We start from the raw sequence: 24,523 nt of genomic DNA, 5'->3' as shown, positions 1-24,523 counted from the left end.
AAAGTGATAAAGAGACAATAGTCTCATCCTTTTAAGTATGTGGTTATAGATATATAAGTCAACAATAACCATGCTCTCTGGACAAAACAAAAAATGTGCCTAAGGACCAAAGGGAGCACATGAGAAAAAAAATGTCACTTTTCTTTTCTAGCAAGTTTCCCCCAAGAAAGTAAACTTTAGAAAATAGTTATGACTGTTATTGTATAGAAGGAAGTTCATACAAAGCACACAGGCCTCCCAAAAGTATGTTCTTCTTGGGGAAACAGATAATATGTTATTGCTGGAACATTAAGTTTGGGGAAGGATCACTGAGCAACAGAAAATGAGTAGTCAGGTTGTGCCAGAATCCTGTCCTGAATGCTGCATGTACCACGAGGAACCTTACAGAGCAGGTTATAAAGGGATAAAGAGATCTATATTTCATAATATAAGTCCCTGGAAATCATGATTGACAATTTTAAGGAGGAATAAATTAGATGCAGAAGTCTATTTCCAGGTAAGAAATGTGTAGAGCTTGACCTAAGACAGTATTAGTTAGGAGGGGTGGGAGAGGTAAAAACGGGTTTTAAGAAATACTGGAAGACAAATTAAAAGGAATATTGGATCTGAGAATGACTCCAATTCCTGGCCTGATAAGTGTTAGTGGGGCTACTAATATAGTCTACTTAGAGTAAAGAGAGGAGTCAGAGGAGGCTTGAGGATGAAGGGAAGGCGATTACATAGACTGAATTTACAGCACATATGAAGCTATCAAATACAAATGGCCAGTAGTGAGTGAAATATGTGAGCACACATCAGGCATTGACAATAGGTTTCTTTTGGAGTGTTCATTGTGCTTTAGGTGTCAGGGATTCATTGGAATCCACTGCTCTGGCAGAGTATCTGCTGTGATAACACCCTGTGCACCTGTGAGCCAGCCATTAGTCTACCTGCCTCTGGATGTCAGAGGAAAGATCCCGAGGGGAAGTCACATCGTCCCAGCTCCCTTTTGTAGCCAACTGTCCTGTTTATGGACCCAAACTAGCTAGTTCACACACACACACACACACACACACACACACACACACACACGCGCGCGTTCTTCAGACTTAACTTCTCCCTAAGTTTCAAACCGAGCTGTCCACTTGGAAATCTTCCTGTCAAAATGAAACTTGATTCTCCCAGATCCCATATCCCCCAATTCTTCATCTTCAGTAAAGGACATCTACTTCAGACCTCTCTGTCACAACTGCAGCATCACTATCCGTCAACTCAATGTTATTCCTCTTGGTCTCCTGTCCTGGACATTGCAGAGGGATATGAACTGCCTGCTTTTTTCAGGATGCGGCTGAGATCAACTTCTCGCTGCTGCACCAGGACTGTCTTCCAGCTATTGGTTTTCTTCTCTCTCCTTTACCAAAGCCCTTGTGGATCTCGTCAACTTACAAATCAGAGACATCAGCCACTCATTTCTACATAGCTAGTGACTTCCTAACCAAAGCCAATGAAATTGGCTCCCCAAGTGCTTTCTCACCTTCCTCTATGTATTTCTCAAAAAAAAAAAATTCGCTTCTCCAAACTTTCTGTTCTGGTGACTGACCAATTCAGTAGTTACTGGTCACATGTGTTTACTGAGTACTTCAAATTTGGAGCATAATGTTAAGGAACTGAATTTTATATTTTATTTAATTTCTATTACTCTAATTTTTAAAGTGGGTACTTTTTATTATTATCTTTAAGTAGTTGTACAAAAGAGCTGCCATTTAATGGAACAATTTATGAATTCAATATATATTGATCAACATCACCCGTGCAGGTAAATATTTAATTATCAGAAAATTTACATAAGCTCAGACAACATGGATATGTGAACCTACATTGTCAGTTGTAGGTTTCATGGAATCAAATGTTGACCAATAATTTTCAACGAAACATGCCCTAAATATGAATAAAGATACCTAATTTTGAATGAAAATGCACAAATGTAACGAATTGTATTTGCAAGTTTCACCTTGATTCATCTTTAAATGGTAAAATCTGTCATTAAAGATACATATTTCTTTTTTAGTTTTCAATGTGTACTTACTGAATGTAGCTACTAAAGTTTTTAATCATATTCTATCTTGCTGCCTGAATTGGATGGACAGATGTATGAAATAAAATCCAAAGATGTTCAACTATAGTACAGCATAATAAAAGATGGGTAAATATTCTATAACCCTTACTCTACTTCAGCCTTTAAACATCTTTACTTCATTAAAACTTAATTAACAAAACAATGCTTCTCTCACAAAATCCAGGAGTTTTGTAAGTTGACACAAGATGGCACTTGATTGGGGCCATTTTTAAAAGAATTCAAATAATGGAAAAGCAGATGAGAGTAACACAGGCTATTCTACATATCCCTTTTACAGACATACCCAAGAGCCAAAATTTTTCTTCTTTTCCTTCCTTCCTTCCTTCCTTCCTCTCTTCCTTTCTGTTTCTTTTCTTCCTTTCTTCTTTCCATCTTTCCTTTCGTCTTTCCTCTCTTTGTCTCCAAATCTTTCCTTCCTTCTTCCTTCTTTCCTTCTACTTTTTTTTCTGTTTCTTTCTTTCCTTCCTTTCTTCTTTACTTTGTTCCTTTTCTCTTTCCTCCCTCCCTCCCTCTTTTCTCTCTCTCTCTCCTCTCTCTCTTTCTCTCTCTCTCTCTCTGTTTCTCTCTGTGTCTCTGTCTCTGTCTCTCTCTGTGTCTCTCTTTCTGTCTGTCTCTGTGTCTCTCTGTGTCTCTGTGTGTCTGTGTGTGTGTCTCTGTCTCTGTCTCTGTCTCTCTGTCTCTCTGTCTCTCTCTCCCTCGCCCTCCCCCTCCCCCTCCCCCTCCCTCACGTGCAATCTCTCTCTCTGTCTCTCTCTGTCTCTCTGTCTCTCTCTGTCTCTCTCTCTCTCTCTCTCTCTCTCTCTCTCTCTCTCTCTCTCTCTCTCTCTCTCTCTCTCTCTCTCTCTCTCTTTCTTATTTTTTATGCTGGTCCTGGGGTTTCAGGACTTGTTGGCTCTTACTGAGCTTTGGTTCTCAAACACAGTAGTATCACTTGAGCCACAGCTCTACTTCCAGTTTTTTGTAGGTTAATTGGCGATAACAATCTCATGGACTTTTCCTGCAAGGGCTGGCTTTGAGCTTTCATCTTTAATCCTAACTACTCAGGAGGCTGAAACCTGAAGTTCTGTGAACATTAGAATAACAGAATATAACCTTCTATGTTGTGATATAAAATTGTAGTTTTATCATTGAGACTTTGGTTTTCAACATAACCATCATTTTTAGTACCAAGATAATCTTCCATATCAAATGTAAAATTGTGTGCCAGGGCATTTACTTTTTTCCTCTCAATTAGCATCAGTTTTTGTCTCCTAAAGAAACACTAAGCTGACAATACCATTACTACAAATGTAAAAAAAAAAAACAAAAAAAAAACCCTCTGCTTTCTCTCAGTTTAGGAATTTTTCAAACTTGAAAAGAAATAAATTCATCAATATGGCAAAGTAGAAGTGAGACATATTTTCTTTCTTTCCTTACTAAGTTGTGTCACTCACTGAAGAACAGTTAAAGGGTCTTTACAGAGCCACACAGGAAATCTTCAGTGGTGGGAAAGCATGAGTTTGAATGAAGATATCCCTCTAGATCACATGTGAACATGCGTGCACAATGCTTCCAGTACACCTGATATCTACAGCATGAAACCAGTTGGAAGCACTATTGTCTTTTCTCTTGTAGATAGATAAACAGGTAACAAGTCCTTGAGCTTGGGAAATTAGAGTGCCCTCTCAGCAGAATGCTGCTGCATTTCTTATTTTCTTCATCGCCATAACCTCCAATGAGTGAATGTAAGGGATTCATTGTGTGAACAAGGAAGAAGTATGTATATTTGATGTCAGGTTAGAGTGATTTCATTTCAGCATGTTTCTGAACACCAATACCTCACACTGAATGCCGAAGACCTGCTAGCCCCATTCAAATGCTCTGCTATATTAAAGATAGAAATGATAGGCGTCACACCAGAAAACAGCAAGTGGTGCTGTGGTTCAAGGGGTAGGGTGGTAGTCTTGTACTGAAGAGCTCAGGGACAGTGCCCAGGCCCAGAGTCCAAGCCTCATGACCACCAAAAATATGATAGGTATGACAAATTGTGGGGGGGAGAGACTATGGTTTTATGGTTTATGTTAATTTATAGGCCCGTGGAGCTCAAAGAATTGCAGGTGATTGAAATTTGCTTGCAGGGATAATGATTGGTGACGATGACTCAAGGTGCAACTCATATTTGACAGAGGCTGTCAATCTGTGGTGTATCTCTGGACTGTCATGCATCCTCTTGAAAACTGTACATTGTGAACAGTCTCCTCTCAAATAATACAAACATTCAGGAACATCAAGTAAATTCAATCTCAAGCCACTGAGATATTCATGAATTTTCAGCATTCTGTCATGCCTCAAATTACAATGCCTTCTTGATAGTCTTTCAAATCAAAAGGCTATTTATTTGGAAATGAAAATTGAAAAGACAAAAATATTCAAAAGTGCTTTTTTACTCCATCAAGGCTTATTTTCATCTTCTTCATTCTTCTCTAGCTGGAAATTGCTCTAACTCCCATTTTTTATGATTACTCTGCTCTTGTCCTGTGAAATCTTAAGCTGGAATGTGTGCCAATACATGCACTGATCTGATAGTGGCTGAATCTAACAATGCTTCCTCCTCACTCAAAAATTCATAACTGTTTCCTATGCCCATGATTCGTCTCAAATTCTGGTATCAAATCGATTTAACTTTACACCTCTGGCTGTCAAATGCAGATGCTGGTCTTGCTCTAAATTTAAAATCCAGTGGGGAATGAAAGAGATAATACCTCTTTTATTACAGTTTGAAGAAACAATAAAAATCATTTTGGATATTGAAATATCCCATGAAGCATTTGGGTATATTTCACCCTATACTTGGAAAATTGCAGGCAATATACTCAAATAAATGGATGGTAACTAAATATAGTAAAAGCTATGATGCACCTCTGCTCACCAGCAAGTTTTCAGATGCCCAATGGAACCAGTGAACCTCAAGTAAATAAGCACAGAGAAATTTAATTGCCCAGAAAAGAATGCTCCACTTGCTTTGTCATTAGTGACTTGAAACTCTCTCCAAGTGCAACTCATCAGAAATATAAATTTCTATAAAAGTCATGTGTTGACTGCAGCAATATTGTTGGGAGATAGGACATCAGGAAGTAATTAGACTATGAAACTGTCTTCATGCATTCTGTCTCTCTGTGTCTGTCTGTCTGTCTGTCTGTCTGTCTGTCTCTCTCTCTCTCTCTCTCTCTCACACACACACACACACACACACACACACACACACACACGCTTTCTTTTTTACTTCTGTCATGAGATGAATCAGCAGGGCATCCTGCAATAGATGCTAACTTCTCAGTCCTGAACTTTCCATCTTGTAAAAAATAAACTTTCGCCCTTGAAAAAGCAAGGAAAAAGCAGGAAAAGCACTATAACTTATTGTTATAGGCAGGAACTTTCTGAGCAGAAGTTCAATGGCTCAGCAGATAGAAGAGCTTATTGACAAATGTAATTATATCATGAAAAAGAAAAGGACTTTTTGCAGAGTGAAGAATATAGTCACTAAGCTGAAAAGACAGCTTGCAGAATGAGAGAAAATCTTTGCCACTATATACCTGACAAGAGTGTAATAACAAGAATGTACAGGAAATTTATAAAACTAAATCCCCAAAGATTCAATAACTCAATTGACAAATGTGCACATTAACTAAGCAGACATTTCTTGAAAGAAGTACAAATGTATAACACATATACACAGAACTGCATTATGCCTCTAAACATGAAGAGAATGTAAGTCAAATGACACTGAGATTCCACTTTACTCCAATCAGAAAGGCCAGCATCAAGAACATGAACACAAAAGCAAATGCTGGGAAGGATGCTGCTTGGGGGGTTTGTAGGGGATGAAAGCTGATACATATGCTACTCGTGGGAGTATAAATTGGTATAACAACTGTGGAAGTCAGCATTGAGGAGCTTCTTCAAAACAGTTAAAAATATCCTGGTGCTGGTGGCTCTCACCTATAAACTTAGCTATTCAGGTGGCTGGTATCTGAGGATCATGGCTCAAAGCTAGTTTGGGCAGGAAAGCTTGAGAGACTCTCAACTCCAATTAACTGTCAAAAAAGCCAAAAGTGGTGCTGTGGCTCAAAGTGGTAGAGCTCTAGCATTGAACAAAAATGCTCAAGAATAGTGCTCTGGCCCTGAGTTGAAGCCCCAGGACCAGCACACACAAATAAACTAAAAGTAGAATTACCCTGTGATCTAGCAATACCACTCTAGGGTATTCATCTAAATGGATATAAATCAAAGTATAATGACATCTGAACACCCATGTTCACTGCAACAATAAACACAATAACCAAGTTATAAAAATAGTCCTGATGCCCTTCAGTAACAGAAATGGATCTATCTACATACATACATACATACATAATACATATATACATTCATACATACATCTGTATAATAGATATATATAGAAAGGCAGATGACAGACATATATATACATACATACATACATGCATACATACATAGTAAAGTAAGTAAGAATGAAATTAGGAAGTGGATTAATCTAGAAGAAATCATATTAGGCTCAGATAGATAAGGGTACATACATTCTCTCAAATATGGATATAGACTGAAAAGTTAAATATACCTGTAATCACATAAGGTGTCAAAGTCACATATGTATAGATATAGATGAAAGACAGAAAGATTGTGAGTATATATTGATATACATATATGGTCAATGTAACTAAAGTATGGTATATACAAGAGTGAAATGCAATGGTCTAACAATGCAGAGCCATTAATACACACAGTTGAACAAAATCAGTATCAGGAAGCCGAAACATGTCTTCTGTGAGAAGGAAGGGGTTAAGGACTGGGGAGGAAAACTGGAAAGAGGATTGGTGTGCAAATAATCATAAATCATAATCATACATACATGATGTATATGAATAATCATAAATCATAATCATACATACATGAAAATGGAATTAGAAAACTCCATGAGACTTGGGGAAAGGATGGGTAGGGGGGATGCTGAAAGGGTAATCCTCTGATCAAAATGCTTCATCCGCATAAATGAACATATTCAATTACAACCTCCTTGTAACAACTATTTAAAGACACAGAAACAAAGACACTTCTGTTGTTTAGAAGCTACAGAATCTGCTATTCTGTCATAAAAACACCAAAGATGATAGACAGGTTATTATTTTTTTTAGAGTACAAGTCTCACAATTTCTTGCAGGGACACCCCTTCAGTGATCTAATTTCCTTCCATCGAGCCCCTCCTCCCACTGCCTTCTTTCTGTGGTCTCATTGTCCAGCAACCAAACAATGCAGAACTCTGAGGGTCACCTAAGTTCCAAATGCTCACAGACAGAAGATACATGAAATCTGAATGAGGGATGTTATTTTTTATAAGCCACTAGCTAATCTATATCAGCAAAGATGAAAATTCCTCCTTATCTGCATCAGCCCTCATGCCAGTAGCATTCTTGAACCTTCCTAGTGTTGAATGTACTGGTGCTTAACTTCTTGGGACATCCACTTGTAACTATTTCTGACATGTAAACCATCACATTGTCTCAGTGACACACAAAGGTATGTCAGCAGATGCCTGCCTCAAGCAAATACTTTTTCAAAGGGCTGGAAAGTTTCATTTCATTTCTGAAGTATTCATTTTGTCCTCAAATGTTAATATTTTCCCTGAGACTTCTAAGGGCTATTAGGACTTACTTTTGCAGACAGCAGCACTATCTTCATAGAACTAACAGAACCTCCAAATCAGCTGTTCTTGCACCATAGACTGCATCTGAAATGAGAATTTCAACATATCCACACACAGACAGGAACGGGGTTATGTTTAATAGGTTTCTAACCAGGGAGCACCAGTTAGAGTTTGCAATGCAATCAGTTGTACAACATGGTAAAGGGAATGCAGGATTACCACAAATAAAGAGAGTTCTCCATAAAGAGTAACTGACCTTCTAAAGTTGCCAAGATTCACTCTAAATTCTGCTGCAGTACTCACAAACTTTTATCTCTCTGACAACTAAACCCAAGAGGTTTGCCAAAATAGAACTCCACTGTAAGGTAAGAAGAAGCTAAAGAATTATGCATTAATAGCACCTTTACCCACAGGCAGAACATATTTTCATCTGCGCACATCACATCACTTCTAGGAGATCTTAGGTTATTAAAGGTGAACAAGGCTAATAGTCTTTGGAATAGCTCTCTTGGGACAGTTATTTGCATAATGAAACCAAGACGCCCTAACCCAGCTCAGCACTTCTTTTGGATCAGCTCCTTGTAGTCAGGCAAGCAATGTTTAATTCACTAACTAAATTATTTTCTGGAGGAGTTGTTTGGTAGCTAAACTCCAAAAACGATGTCTACAAATAATTCATGACTGTACTTACCAATGAGGAAAAGCAGAGTTGTCTTTCGGAAAATCTCAAATTAATGTGTAGATAGAGATCACCATTGATAAAGATTTAGACACTGCTGAGATCATCTACCTAATTGAAACTCAAAGTAGAGGCTTCTGCTTTTTCTAGATGCTCTCTTGTTCTGGGAATCTCTATCAGATAACAGCTGGGAAGATCCTTATTAAGGGAAATATGTGATCTCATTTCCATACTTACTCATTGCAGAGGCATTTTGTTTCCAACATTTTAACTTATGGTACACAAATTGTAGGGAAGTCCCAGCATAAATTAAAATGATAATTTCATTTTAAAGGAGAGAAAGAGGCTGTTTATTAAATAAAGATAACCAATATTTTGCAGTTAATCTACTGGATGAGTTTCTACGGTATGTATATTGTAGAGCAGTTTGGGTTTATAAAAAGTATTCACAGTTTGATATATGTTTAATCCAACTTAAATAATAATAGTAATAATAATGAATACTGATTGAATGTGTACATGCCAGGTACTGTACTTTGATTAGTAATTTGCATGGATTAATTAACATATTCCCAGATACTATAATGTTGCATCTGCTAAGAGATTGCTGCAAAAGCTGTGCTTTTCCTAGTGCTTTGCTTTTTTCTATGAACGTTAAATGGAAATGAATGATATTCAATGCCATCTACAACCATATGTCTTTATAAATAGGAAATATGCATTGAGATTTTCCTTAGTACCATGTGATAACTTAGATGATTGTGACCAGCTTCTAAAGAGTTTCCCAAGGATTTCTTCAGCCCCAGAGAAACCCCTGGAACTCTCCCACCATGGTTAATTCATAGCTCTCCCATGACAAATCAGTGAACTTGTAAGGTTGAAATATTTAAAACTTTTACCTACTAAGTTTAATCTAAACTCCCTTTTCCCTTCATGAGTAGCCTCATTGTAAAAATCTAGAGACAGCCAAGAAGTTGAGTAAGTCATTCCCACTTTATTGGATGGAGATGAAGGGGACGGATGTTCTGATGAAACAATGTGCAACTTTGGAAATGGCAACTTTCAGGGAGATGGCCCCAGAATGGGAAACTGTGACAAAAATACAGTGCGTCTCATGAATGGAATTACCTGACATTTGTAAATCACTCGCTAGGAAGAGATAAGGTATGTAAGAGATTGTAGTTCATAGTTAAATTCTCAAAAGAGAGAAAGACTCATGTATAGGTTAAAGTTAAGGATTCACTTAAAAACTGTACATGGACAACAAATCCAATCTTAACAAATGAGCACACAATTGGTACCATACTGCTGTTGAGTGATGAGATCACCTGATTCCACCAGAGAAAGTCATTTTACATTCTCCATATTTTCCCCTGACCTCATCTGCTTATAGAAAAATGCCAGGTAAAGACATGCTATGGTTGAATGTTTCTTTCTCCCCCAAATTCAGATGTTGCAATCTTGACTCTCAATGTCACAGTTTTCGATGAGAGAACTTTGTAAACTAATTGTAAGGCCTTTCAGGGTGGAGTCTTTTTGAATGGGATTAGTATCCTTCTAAAAGACATCAGAGTCTATCATTCATGTGTGTATACAACCAGAAACAGTCGTCTACCAATTAGGAAGCAGGTTCCCATAGACATCAGTAGTATCTACACCCTGACCTCAGATTTCTCAGTCTCCAAACTCTTAAGAAATACATATCAGTTTCTTAAATCATCCTTTTGAGTATAAATCATGCTTCCTGGTATTCTGTTGAAGCCATGCAGACAAAGACAACAAGGAATATACAAAATACTGATCAGTACTCTTCAAAATGCTCTTCAGCAGGATCGTGGAGTTTAAGGAAAACCTCAAATTGTCACACACAGAAGATGATTATGAAATAGATTTAGAAAAACCTAGGGGTTGGGAGAGATAGGGGAAAATGATGAAAAAGGGATGACCTGATTGATGGAGACACATTGTCCTCACAAACTAACGTGTTAAATTGAAATTGCTTTGTACAACTACTTCAAAATACAGTTTAAAAATAAATAATGGATGTTTATGAAGATGTGATGCCTCAATCCAGTGTGGTGCTGCACTCATTGGATTTTGGAGACCAAAAGAGGAATTAGTGAAACAACAATGAAATACAAACAAAGCCTGCCATTTGGTCAATAGTCAAGTATCAACATTCATTTCTTTGTTTCAGCGAAAGCTCCTTGGTTAAATAAGATGCTCACATTCTAGAAAATGGAATGAGAAATATTGAGGAATAACTGTATCATTGCCATGACTTCTTTTTGATAATTGTATATTTATTCCCAAAAAACAAAGTCAATTTAAAAAGAAATATGAAGGGCTGGGAGTGTGGCCTAGTTACAGAGTGCTTGCCTAGCAATCATGAAGACACGGATTTGATTCCTCGGTACCACATACATAGAAAAAGTAGTGCTGTGACTCAAGTGGTAGAGCACTAGCCTTGAGAAAGTCCAAGGAGAATGCCCAGCCCTGAATTTAAGCCCCAGGATTGGCAAAAGAAAAGAGTTGTAAGCTGTATAATGAATAATTGTTGTCCTTAATGTACTATGTTATCTCTCATCTCTTTTGCTGTCCCTTGGTTATCTCATATTGTTACAGTATCTCACTTTGTTACCTGATATATTGGATATATTTGTATTTGGATATTTGAAATTGGATAGGGAAGGGGGGAAAACAAGATGAGGGGTGGGGGTGGAGGGGAGGGAAATGGGGACCAAGACATGTGAAATGGTATCAATGTATGTGAATTAATGCACCTTCTATCTGGCAAATATCATGTAACCCTTCTATTAATTGCAATAAAAAAATATGAAAAAAAAGAAAAGAGTTGTAAAAAGAACTAAGTATACTCCACAAAGATTTAGAAGACAAAAGTTAGAATGGTTTAAAGATTTGCATATGTAAATTTCAGAGTGGAAGAAAGAATTTACCAGCAATTATAGCTCTTTAACAGAATGTGAAGGATGAAGACATGGATATTTTCAAATAATTAAAAAGGGAATAGAAATTGGATCATTCTTTCTAGAAAGATAATTTGGCAATCTACTTCAAAGATGAAAATCTTATTTCAAAATATTTCCCTTCTAGACACTTACCTGAGGGCTTTAGAAATGCCAAGAAAATGGTGTTTTAAATATACTGTGTAAAGTTCTTTTTTCTTTCATTTTTTTTCTTCAGTATATCCCTTGTTGTCCACTGTATTTGATTCTGGGAACCCTGCATCACATATACATGTTTATCTGAAATGGTGAGAAAAGGACAAAAGACAAATCAATGCAAAAATGATACTCACAAGACAATATGTTGGAAATGAACTGTACTACTTGGGGGAGAGGCTGTGGGAGAGAGGGAAAGTGGGAGTAAAATGAGGGAGGAGATAACAATGTTCAACAAGAACTGTACTCATTACTCATTACTTTTAAATATATAACTGTTACTCCTCTGTATATCATCCTGACAATAAAACCAAGTTTAAGGGGCTGGGAGTTTGACCTAATGGTAGAGTTCATGCTTAGCATGCATGAAGACCCGGGTTCGATTCCTCAGTATCACATTCATAGAAAAAAGCTGGAAGTTGTGCTGTGGCTCAAGTGGTAGAGCTCTAGCCTTGAGAAAGTCCATAGGATAGTGTCCAGGCCCTGAGTTCAAGGCCCAGGACTGGCAAAAACTAAACTAAACTAAACTAAATTTAAAAACAAAGCAAATTAATGTCAGAATTTGGGAGTAATGAACATTTTGAAATAGCCCAAATAGTTGTCATATATAAACATATATAATGTATAGATAGATAGATATAGATATTTCTCTATATAGATATATATAATAGTCTGATGCTGTTTAAAAACATGTATGAGGGAAAATATGTTGTAGTAGCAGAGATATTTAAAATAAGTCAATAGTTGGAAAGGCGATGTCAGCTGTAATTATAGTGAACACTTGTAATCACAGCACTTGAATGTCTCAGCAAAAGAATTACAATTTTGAGTCCAGCCTGGCTATAAGGTGAGACCTTGTCTCCTGGTCAAGATAGAAAAGAAAAGTTAAAGAAGAGATTTCAGCCCTTTACATGTACAAAGATAATGGGAAAAGAAATTAAATGAAATATGCCAATGTACAAATATTACCACCTATAAAATAAAGAACAATTTTTTTCCTTATGTGCTTTACTTTTTTCCCTAATCTGTCTAAAATGAAAATATATACAGTCTGTAACCAGAAACAAACAGAAAACAATGAAAGCATTGAACACGTGTTCTTATATTTCTACTACCTGCCTCCCAGTAGGAGGCTACACAATTTTTGTTGAATAAATGAATAAATTAATTAAATGTTATAAATATTTTATGGAGTGAACTCTCTAAAAGAGTTAATAGCTGCTCATTACTGGAAGTGGTTAAGCTGAGGCTGAGTGACTCTCAGCGTATTTGGAGGGCATTCTTATTTTGATTTAGAGCCGAAACTACTACCAAACAGAGGCACCTGGGAAAACTAACATTCCTACACTGCACAAAATACAAATTTCCAGTCTCAGATCTACTGGATGGAAATATCACATAATTGAATGAAAGTGTAAGAAAATCTACAGGAGTTGTTAGAATTTGCCTGGGTAGGTGAACCAACACTTCCCAAACTATTTTTCATGAGGCTGAAAGCTAATTTATGTTCATTCACTGATTGCTAATGTGACACCCTATAGAAAATACTCAGAGGCATTGCCCCCAGCTTCTCCTTGGCCTGAAATGCTCTTCTCCCAGGTCTAGGGAGCTAACCATTCACCTGCCACATTCTCTGGAAATGCCCAGAAATTTCTAAACTTTCCAAGTACTGCCCATCTATGTATCTTTTAGTGTATTCATTTATTCATCTTTGTGCCAGAGTAGTGGTTCTTGAACACAAGGCCTAAATTTCTTGACTAACTTGTATGTTCGAATTTGGTACTCTGTTACTTGATCTAGTTTTTTGCTGGTTAATTTGAGATAAAATTCCTGAGGATTTTTTTCCATGTATTTTTTATTGTAATTAATAGAAGGGTTACATTATATTTGCCAGATAGAAGGTGCATTAATTCCCATACATTGATACCCTCTCACATGTCTTGGTTCCCATTTCCCTCCCTCCCACCCCCACCCCTCATCTTGTTTTCCCCCTTCCCTATCCAATTTCAAATAACCAAATACAAATATATCCGATATATCAGGTAACAAAGTGAGATACTGTAACAATATGAGATAACCAAGGGACAGCAAAAGAGATGAGAGATAACATAGTACCTTAAGAACAACCATCATTCATTATATGGCTTATGTTCCTGAGGATGTTTTTGCACAGGCTTTAGGTTTCAAAACGAAATCTTCATATCTCATCCTCCTGAGTAGCTAGGATTAGAGGCATGAGCCACTAGTACCAGGCTTCAACCTCACATTCTTACTCTACTTTCTACCATACTACTTTCTTCAATTTAACATAATATCCTTATGACAAATACTTTTTTGTCCGTCTACTTTAATAAGATATTAAGGTCCATGAAGACAATAATTCTTTTTCTTAAGCATCCTAGAATGGTATTTGACATATAGTAAGAGCTCAGAAACCCTAGCAATAACAACACAAAGTAAATATATGAATGTCTGTCTGTGGTTCTAAGTATATTGTATACCTGGATATTGCTTCCTGCCAAAGGATATTCCAATCTTCCCTTCCCTCTCCACCACACCCTGGGGGCAAACATTTTTTTATACGCCAATAGAAATATTTTCAGATTTCTGAGTAAGTATGCCTCTGTTAACTATACTTTGTCATTGTAGCACAAAGCCAGCCACAACCAATGCATAAATATAAGAACAGCCATGTTCCCATAAAACTTTAAGATATATTTGGCCCTTTGATCAGTTCATCTAACCACACTTCTGGAAACCTCATTAAGGACCAGTTCTCTAGAGCGAAATAGAACTACATCAGATCATACTTGTTGGGCTTCTTAAAGCCCAGGCACAAATTGGGGCTCTAAAGGAAGGTCTTCTTGGAGGAAGATCACTCTTTTTGACCAACACTGGAAGAGATTCTTTCACTTAGTCTTTTATAAACACAAAAAAATATTATTCATAGGAACATGAAACATGAATGTTAAGTTTTACACAGGTACTTAAAGCAAGCACAGTGGGACTCAATAGGGATCTCCATTCTTTTTTTTTTTTTTTTTTTTTTTTTGCAGGGCGTTGAGGGCTGGTTCATGGAATTAACTCTGGGCCTGGGCATTGTCCCTGAGCTCTTCAGCCCTACCCTTAAGCCAAGCCCAACTTCCCATTTTCTGGTGGCTAATTAGAGATAAGAGTCTCAGGTTTAAAGCACCTTGATCCTCAGATCTCAGTTTCCTGAGTAGCTAGAATTACATGTGTGAGCTACTGCACCCAGCTGGGATCTCCATTCTTCCTCACTAGCTTTAGTGCAAGTTATCCCTGACCTGTCTCCTCTCTTCCTGACTGCTTTCCAGAGATCTTTCTTTTTTTTCTTTTTTTTTTTTGCCAGTCGTGAGCTCAGGGCCTGAGCACTATCCTTGGACTTTCTCAAGGTTAGAGCTCTACCACTTGAGCCTCAGCATCATTTCTGGCTTTTTTCTATGTATGTGGTACGGAGGAATCGAACCCGGGTCTTTGTGCATGCTAGGCAAGCATTCTACCACTAGGCCAAACTTCCGGCCCAAGAAGATGTTTTTTATCTCACATCCAGGCTGCTTCTTCCATTTGCAAGTATGTTACTTTGCTGTCACAATGGCCCAGACCAATGTCAACAAAAAGATTGAGCCTCAGTGGGTTTTTGCAATCTGCCCTGTTCACTACACATGTGTAATGCAGCTCCAACCTAAATCACATCCTGTCAAAGGGGTCATCTTGCATCACAGAGCTCTGGTAAGTCAGATAATCTTGAGGGGCCCAGTGGCCCCTAAGTGGAAAACAAGGGTGGTAGACACAGGACAAGCACAGAGTTTAATTCCCCATGCCAACAAGAACTCTTCTCGAATTCGTCTGATCTTTATGCACAGAACCATTTGGCAAAATAATCATGCTAGTATAACTCTAGATAAAGATCCTTCTAGAAATCTTGTAGGCAGTGGACCCAGGACCTCCATTTATTCATTGACACGATACTCAGATTTTTGAGTTAATATTACTCATCAATATTGCCATTTTTGATGTTCATATTACTGCTGACCCCAAAATCTACATTTACCCCAGGGTTTGGGTGCTGATTAACTCCTGATTTATTTTCAGCAAATTAGGCTGCATAATGTGTAATACAAATACTTCAAGTATCAGATTTAAAGGCATGAATGTAAAGGAATTCAGGTGCAAGTCTGACTTCCATGATTATTTCTCCAGTTGTGGTTAAGTCTTGGCAGCTACCAGCATCAATGAAAACTCTGGAGTTCCAACAATAACAAATGGATTGCTAAGAATGGATTTACAGAAAATTTAGCCAATCTGGTCCAAAGCTACCAAACTGGCAAATTTACTAGAAGTAGATGGAGCAGATTATACTTCATAGGACTGTGATGAAAAAAAAAATCTTTTAGATGGAAAATTACTGTCTTTGGGGGTTTGAGAAAGAAAAATAACTTTACTGGCTATTACTTGTCTAACAGAATATAATAACCAACATATGTATCATGTCAATGGTTTAAAATAGATTTTCAAAAACATTATCTCATAAAGGTCTCATGCAACCCAGAAGTTCATAAAGCATATTTGATAACAAAAAATGGAGACTGTACACCAGTGAAATAGTTTCTCCAATGTCACACAGAAATGGCTTTGGTAGACAACATAAAAGTAGGTGAAATAGTAAAATAAAAAGGAAAACATGTCTGTTCCTGAGACATTGCCAGATCATGCCACACTCTTTTTCTTTGTGACCAAAATAGCCAATCTCAGCCATGACAGCATCTTCCTATTAGGTCCAGAAAAGGAAGGTCAACTTATGTCCTTTGGGATTCTGCCAAGCAGAGGTTATAGAGGACACTTGGAGAACAAGATACTTGAAGATAACAAACGCTGATACAGAATTCCTCATAGCCAAATACGCTTTGAATTCATGGACAGCCAATTCTGAAATATGTATAATGCTTTCCTCCTCAGGCTTCCAGGAACTTGGGGTTATGGTTTTGACAAAACAGCCTTATACTCAAATTACTGGCTTTGTTGGATTCTGTACCTTAGCCTTTGCTTACCTCTCTTTCTTTCTAGACACGTGTGTCAGGGCAGAGAAGCAAAACTAATTCTGGAAAATATCTGAACAAAATTTTACACTTACAAGTACAATTTTAAATGTGAATAGAAAGACCCACTGTGTTCGTAATGCTCGGAATGCCAAGTTGTTCTAACACCTAGCAGCTAGTTTCCTACATGGTACTTCAAAGGAAGGCATTTAGAAATACAGATGTTCAAATTGGGCAGGAATTTAAGCTTTCCAACTAATCCAAAATTCTTATTTCCTGAGGTGAAGGCCCAGTGACAATAAGTAACTTTTCATGGGTCATGCAAAGAATTAATCTCTATGCCAGACTTAAAGCCAGGTCTCTTGATCCTTGGTCTAAGGGTTCTGCTAGTATTTCATATTGAGAAAAATGCCTAGCCACCTATGTGGCATTTGAGGGGAATTATTTGGCTGGAAGCTACAATGTCTTACCTGTGCTTATGGACAAAGATCAAGAAAATTCTCATGTTTCCATCTCTGAAGTTTTGCCACCTACGTGGCATTTGGGGGGAATTATTTGGCTGGAAGCTACAATGTCTTACCTGTGCTTATGGGCAAAGATCAAGAAAATTCTCATGTCTTCATCTCTGAAGTTTTGCAGAGAAAAAAAAATAAATGAATCAAACCAAAGGGACAAAGGGAGTCCCTTTACAAATATTTAACCATTTCTATTCAAGCACTGCAATAGCTTAAGGACAAGATATTTTAAGACTGATCCTAGCCTGACAAAATCTAAGCACTGGAAACATAATGATAGGAACTATGAGGCATTTGAGGCCCAATACAAATGAGAATGCAAAGGGCCTTAATGAAAGAGTGAATGTGTGAGGGTCAGAGCTAGAAGTTCTCATTTTAAAAGTTTATGGGAAAATATAACACTTCAACAAATATTATTTGTTCCTGGGCACACATTACTTCTAAAAGTTTGAAAGATCTTAGAAAATACAGAAGTTATTTATTTATTTTATAACCTACCATGTGGGATACAATATCAGTGCTCGACAAAGTCATCTTGCATAAAAATACAAAACAATGTATTTTTCTTTTAGTCTAGGAAGAAGCCTTCTAAAAGGCTAGTAAATAACTTGAGAAATATTAGTTGCATAAAGTCACTGAAAAGAGAAACCAAATTTTTCATGTAGGAACAGCTAAAATCCATCTCCAGTAGTATTAACTGCAAAGAAATGAGTATTAAATAAAGTCAATCAACACCCTTTGTATAATCACCAGAAATCTGTCCAGGATTAAATTCTAGTCTATGTGGATCACCAACACATTAAGAATACTCAGGAAGTCCACATCCTATGAGATGCTTATTGAGGAGAAAATTGTTTGGGAACATAATAACTAGGCGAGTTGTTTTCTGGCCGCATGGCTAATACCTTATCTGATGTTTCACATGACTCCCCTGTCTTCCCATTAAAACTCCAACCTATGACAACATCTTCCTCCAGCTATACATGGAAAGAGATCCATTCTCCCCTCCTTCCCTTCTTTTTCAAATCCTTCCTTTTCCTCTCTAACTTCTACTGGCCAGTTGTCCATTTCTCTGCATTCTACACCCTGATGCAGAATGTTTTGCTCACTTGTCATTACTGCCCCCAGCTGTCCTTTGAGTACTGCCTTGAAATCTGTTCACAGAGATAACAATTTTAATGTTCACACTCATGTTTCAGAACATCCTTCCTGTCTCATCACTACTCATGGTCCAGCACTGACCCCTATATCTTACCCAACCTCTGCCTCTGCCTCGCATCATGAGACCTTTGTCTTCCCATCTTTATGCCAACTCCCTGCTCTCTTTCCTCATTCACAGACAATTCTATCCATTAGTGACAACTACTCTCCTAACTCATGAACATGAACGATCATAAGAAACTCAGGCCTCCCAGAACCTCATTCATCTACCCATAAGTAGCTTACTTGACCTCAAAAAACTTACAAGTTTTAGCATAAGACACATAAAGCTATACTACCTCACCAGTAATGAGGTAAGTACTATGATTTGAGAATAAAATGGTAAGGAAGCGAAATTGAGGGTTTCATTAATTCTATCTGGAGAAGTTGAGCAAGAACATAAGGAGATAGCAAATATCCATGATATGGATCTTTAAGAATGAGCATCAGTCACACGACGGACAATGGAAGCAGACAGAAAGAATGGCACAAACAAAAGCATGAAGTGATGTCAAGGTGGAAAATAACAAATAACTAAATATGGCTAAGAAGTAGAATATGCTGGCAAAAGTGAAAGGAGAAGGCAAAGTTATAGTCTGAGCCAATCAGAAAATGCATGAAACACCAAGAAAAGAAATGCTGAGCATCTGAGTAAGAAGTACAGGTCATATACTAATAAAAGTAGATTAAAGCTGAAATTTGGATCTCACATCTGTAATCTGAGCTACTTAGGAGCGTGAGATGGGAGGATTGTGGTTCAATGCCAGTCTAGACAAGAAAATCCATGACTCATCTCCAAGGAACCATCAAAAATCCAGAAGTAAAGCTGGGCCTATTCTGGCACCGAGTTCAGTTACCAACAACAAAAGAAATAAGTAGAAAAAAAGATTGTGTTTTGAACTAAAGTTTGTTTCCCTTTAAAATTCATGTTTGCATTTTAATGCCTAATAGGATGATATTAGGTTTTGAGAGGTAATTGAATTATAAGGGAATAATTTAATGTCTTTTCTTTTAGAGATTAAGAGATGATATTTCATGCTTCACTGAGTAATGACATGCACAATGTAAGAAGCAGGAGAGACTCACCAAGAAGCAAATCATGCCAACAGGCTTCAAGCCTCCAGAATTTTTAGCAATAATAAAATTAAGATTTTTCTATTTAAATAGTCCTTCCTCAAATCAGACAAAAATCTGTGAGTAAGGGAGAGGTTAATTCCAATTCAGTACCTATGTCTTTACAAGAGGTTAAGATCTACAATGTGATCTAAAGAAACAAGCCAAAAATAATTTCTTAAAGATAACAGTAACATTCCACTATAGTCAGCTTTCCACACAAAAACTGGTGGACAGTCCACAGAGATTGAGACTGCTGTAAACAAATACTGTCCCCCTTTGTGGGCATTTTCCAGTGACATTTGGCTTGAGGTGCCCATGGTTGTCGTGGCCTTATCACCAGAAGTTTCCCTGGACCCTTGGAAGTTTCAGCCTAGAATAGATTGGGAATTCCCCCAAGCATAGGAGAACTTTGCTTTTTTGCTTTTTTTTTCAAGAAGGCCATAATCTGAATTCACTGACTAGCTTTACTTTCATTCTAGTGAGAGGTCCACTCTTCTTCAAGTCCCAAGTAAATCCCTGATGGAAATGGCAAGGTCTCAAATAATCTAGGAACGGATGGTTTGGGCAAGAATATGCATTCATTGCTCTGGAATCATAGACCTGTGGTGAACTTACTTGTGAGTCTCTGGGCCGAAGGAGGATTGGTGTGACTCACTGAAATCAAAGTCAGAAACTGAATCTGACATACGTTTGTTCTCATCTTTTGATATTGAACCCTTAGATATAAAATCAGCTCTTCATTTTGTTGATTTGTCTGCTAAAGCAGAAGCCTATGGGGTTAATAATTCTGACTAAACTAAAATTCAATTCAAGCATTTAACAGTGTTGTTAAATACTGAAACGATCAATTTAACTAATCAGCAAGATAAACATTTTGATTGAACAATGTTCACCTTTATTTCTAATGTCTTGAGTGGTTAATCCTGTTTACCTCATATAGACATTCTCCAGTAACTTTGGAAAGGAATGAAATATAATTTCAATATAATTAATTTTTATGATAAGAGTGATTACCCTGTGTCAGATTTTTTTGTTTGTCTTTGTTTTTACAAATAGATATTCCTGTTCTCATAGCTAATCCTCAATAGGTAATGTATCATATAGTGCCTCTCCTAGGTTTCTCACCTTACCTAAAATGGCCTCAAAGACAACTGGGAAGGGATTTGCAACTCTACTATGCAAATACAAACAGATCTAGTTAAGACTTGCACTTACTTTGCCTTGTAAACAAAGATGGATGAAATTTTAAGGAGAAACTACAAAATGGTGACTGAAATGGCAACATTCCTAGCGAACTCAGTAATAGTCCAGAATAAGTACTTTTGCTGAAAAGTCAGCAAAAGGTCAACAGTATATATCAGTCATTATAGAGTATGTATGCATGTGTATATGTGCATATTTATTTAAATAAACTTTGTTTCAATAAAGTCTATAAAGGAATGTGCATATTTTCTCATTTTGAACCTCTCAAAATAATCTCTTCTGAATGAGTTGCAATTATGTACATCTTGAATTTCGTCTAATTAGATCTTAGCATTTGATTACAGGAAAAGACAGAGCACATGAGTAGAGTTTCCAAGGGGCATCCATGCTTCCTTATAAGCTTTAGGTCTGTCACTTTGAAATTTTGGACAATTCATAGATGGAAGCCTCTTGTGTCATTTACCGTACTTGTCTTGGGGCAAAGTGGAGCAGGTTCTCATGTAAACTCATCTTTGAGAAACACAAAAGTGTGTTGTTTTTCTGTCAGACCATGGGATGGTTCTCTAGCTGTCATAATATAGCATGGCTGATCATCCTTGTCTGCCTCCAGTGCCAAGCCCTGTCTGCTTTATCTCCAGTCCATCTCAGAATGGATGGATGTTTGCAAGGCCTTGAAACTATAGGGATCATCTCAGGCAGAATAATAATTGTTGTAGCAGCAGCTGGGCTATTTCATGGACATATTGAGTTGGCAGAAAAGTGAGTCATTTTTTTAAAGTGAAGTGTGTAGCATGAGATAAAGCTCAAGTCCCCAAGGTTTCATCTGATGGTTTAGTTTGTTTTTCAAAAGTGAGGTACCCAGGGGTATTGGTACTTCATTTTAAGCAGACTAGGAATTTAACGGTAAGGTGATGACAGCATCCATAACGTCTTCAGTAGAGAAAAGGCTGTGCATCTAACCAAACTGGAAGCTTGCATCCCATAACTGTATCCAGTGTCAAGGATGTTATTGTTGCAGGAAGCTCTAGAGCAGAAGGCCAGCCCTATTTACCCAAGCTTATGCACCTATTTCAAAGAAGAGCCAATAGTTACCTACATCTTTCTTTTTATTGTCTTTTTCCCCTTTATGGGTATAGATTTAACACTTGCCATTGAAATTGTACACTCAACTGAGAACCCTTAACACAAATAGGGAGCAAGAGGAGAGAGACAGAACAATTCTCTAAAGCAATATTATAATTGTGGTGCACACAAGAGAGAATGCTTATAAATAAAGCATAGAATGTGTGTGCTTCTTTGTTTCTGAATATATTCCTGGTGGATCAGGTGAATCAAATAGGCCTAGCCTGGTTGAAGAAGATTAAAAAGTCTGAAGAGATTCTTCTCAATGATTATCAATGGCAATTACATGAGAAAGTTCTATTATGCAAAAAGAAATGGAACCAGGGGAAACAGAATGAATGGTGGAACTGAATCTTAATTGGTTTTCCCTGCTTCAATGGTCTCTTTGCTCTTATTCTTTCTCCTTACTACTCTTAATGTGAGATTCCCAAAACAAAAAACGAAAGATCCTACCAGTGTGTTTTAAATTTTTCAGTGACTCTTTGTTGCCTACACAATGCCTTAATGAGAATGCAAATCTATGGCACTTTGAGTTCTAATGTATTGTGCCAATCTCATCTCCTACCATGCCCCCAGTGGCACCCAACTTCCCCTTGTAGACTCTGCCACTCCTGCTTCAATTCTTCCTCCTTCAAAAGCCCCCTCTGCTTCTCCTCCAGATGCTGACAATTAAGAAAGCAGACCATGAGCCTTAGTTACAATGCCTACGAGTTTCACTGGATGCAAAGCACTTCAATGCAAGGTATAGTCCACTATCTTATTTAATATCAGCATTAACCCTAGGAAGAGATCCATTTTATACAGGAAAATCCCTCAGCAGAGAGAGCTTAAGTAACTTTGCCAAGGTCACCTAGCTAGTGAAGGATGAGGCTCAGGGGAGATTAGCTTATGTCAGGAGCCTGTGTTCCATGTATCTGCAACAAACTGCATTATATCTACATTTTGTAACCAGCTGTTCAACAGACACTTTTTCTTAGACAAAACAGATTAAATAATGGTCAATAAAATATTATTGAATCAAAGCCTCACAATATCACATAAAAGTATAAAGAAAAGAACTAGGAGGGCAAGGAGCTTTGAACACTGGGTGCCAGGTTACAATTAAGAACAGTATGCTCTGATGCTCTGTCACACTGTTGGGTGATGATGGCCACACCAATGTATGGTCCATTTCAAACAGATGGAAATGAAGGTTTTGAACATTCTCATTATGAAGAAGTGATATGTTTGAGGTGATGGATAGGCTCATAAATACATAAAAATACATATGATTATTATGTTTGACAACTAAAAAAAAAGTTAAAGAATAAACTTTCCTTTAAAGAACAGAAATACCTGAATGAGAAATTAATGAAATAGTGGCTACAAAGTACAGTATGGTAGAAAGGGAGGTAGCCTCTCCTCCTTGCATCCAGGCTGTTACATCGCACACACTCATCCACAGACGAGGATTAACAGCAGAGCTCACCCTGATTGCACTAAGTACTAACTATACTCACTCCAGAAATTCAGAAAACTGATCAACAAGGTTCATATTGGCTTGAATAGGAGAAGTAAGAAATCAGGACCCGTTTCAAAACCTATACTCTGCTTCTTGAAGAAAGATCTGTTAACAGTGATAGATTATTAAACTGAAAGCTCTTGGTATGTAAATAAGCCAAGGGCAACATAACAAGACATCTATCAAAACGATAATGATGTCAAGAACAAAAGTACAAGTTAGCTGAGCGTGGTGGCTCATGCCTGTAATCCTAGCTACTCAGGAGGCTGAGATCTGAGTATCAAGGTTCAAAGCCAACCCGGGCACAAAAGCACCTGTGACTCTTATCTCCAATTAACCTTTAGAAAATGAAAAGTGGGGCATACACAGAAAAAGCCAGAAGTGGTACTGTGGCTCAAGTGGTAGAGTGCTGGCCTTGTGAAAGCTCAAGGATGGTGCCTATGCCCTGAGTTCAAGCCCCAGGACCAGCAAAATAAATAAATAAATAAATAAATAAATAAATAAATAAATAAATAAATGTATGTTTGAAAAAATGGGAAGTGGGGCTGGGCTCAAGGATTGGGTGGTAGCCTTGAACTGAAGATCCAGGGACAGGGCCCAGGCCTAATTCAAGCTCCATGATCCACAAAAAAATGTACAAGTTACAATACAATGAAAGTGATAAGGGCCAACTGAGTTGAGAGGAAAAAAGAGAGAGAGGTCAAGAACTGGCTAAGAATTTCAGGGTTGATACATGGTGAATGAATCAAGCATCTTTGTGGACATACAATAAAATGAGGGATATTTCTGTAAATGTGAAGAAATATGAGCCTCTATTTCATAAAGATCTATCAGTCACTATACTTTTCAAAGATTATATAAAAACAAAAATGGACATAAGCATAATCTGCAGAAATGGGTTTAGGATTAAGTAAATTTTGGAAGGACTAAACTACGTTATTCTCTTCTACAAACTCCAACACACTGTGGCATGGCTTTAAAGACTCTGAGAAGTCCTTCAGTAACAGTAGCAGAGCTACAGCTTAGCTTCGTGGAAATCTTAACCATGTTCCAACCACTGTGCTAAGGTTTTACATGGACTACATGCACGCAGCAATCCTTACCCTTATTTGACAGCTGAGGAGGCAAGAGAGG

The 24,523-nt window shown here is 37.5% G+C and overlaps 1 long non-coding RNA gene across 1 annotated transcript in view; it reads right to left on the bottom strand.

The window, feature by feature from the left end:
* Positions 1 to 11,621: 11,621 nt before the first annotated feature.
* The window catches only part of LOC150048828 (uncharacterized), a 219,157-nt gene continuing 206,255 nt past the window's right edge, over positions 11,622 to 24,523 (bottom strand). Inside the window, exon 3 of the long non-coding RNA XR_016539102.1 lies at positions 11,622 to 11,759. This is a non-coding gene — a long non-coding RNA (uncharacterized LOC150048828). The remainder of the gene's footprint in view (positions 11,760 to 24,523) is intronic.

Source organism: Megascapheus bottae, chromosome 21, assembly GCF_031878675.1.
Source record: "Megascapheus bottae isolate mThoBot1 chromosome 21, mThoBot2.hap1, whole genome shotgun sequence".
Classification (NCBI taxonomy): Eukaryota; Metazoa; Chordata; class Mammalia; order Rodentia; family Geomyidae; genus Megascapheus; species Megascapheus bottae.
This window is presented reverse-complemented; position numbering and strand designations above follow the sequence as displayed.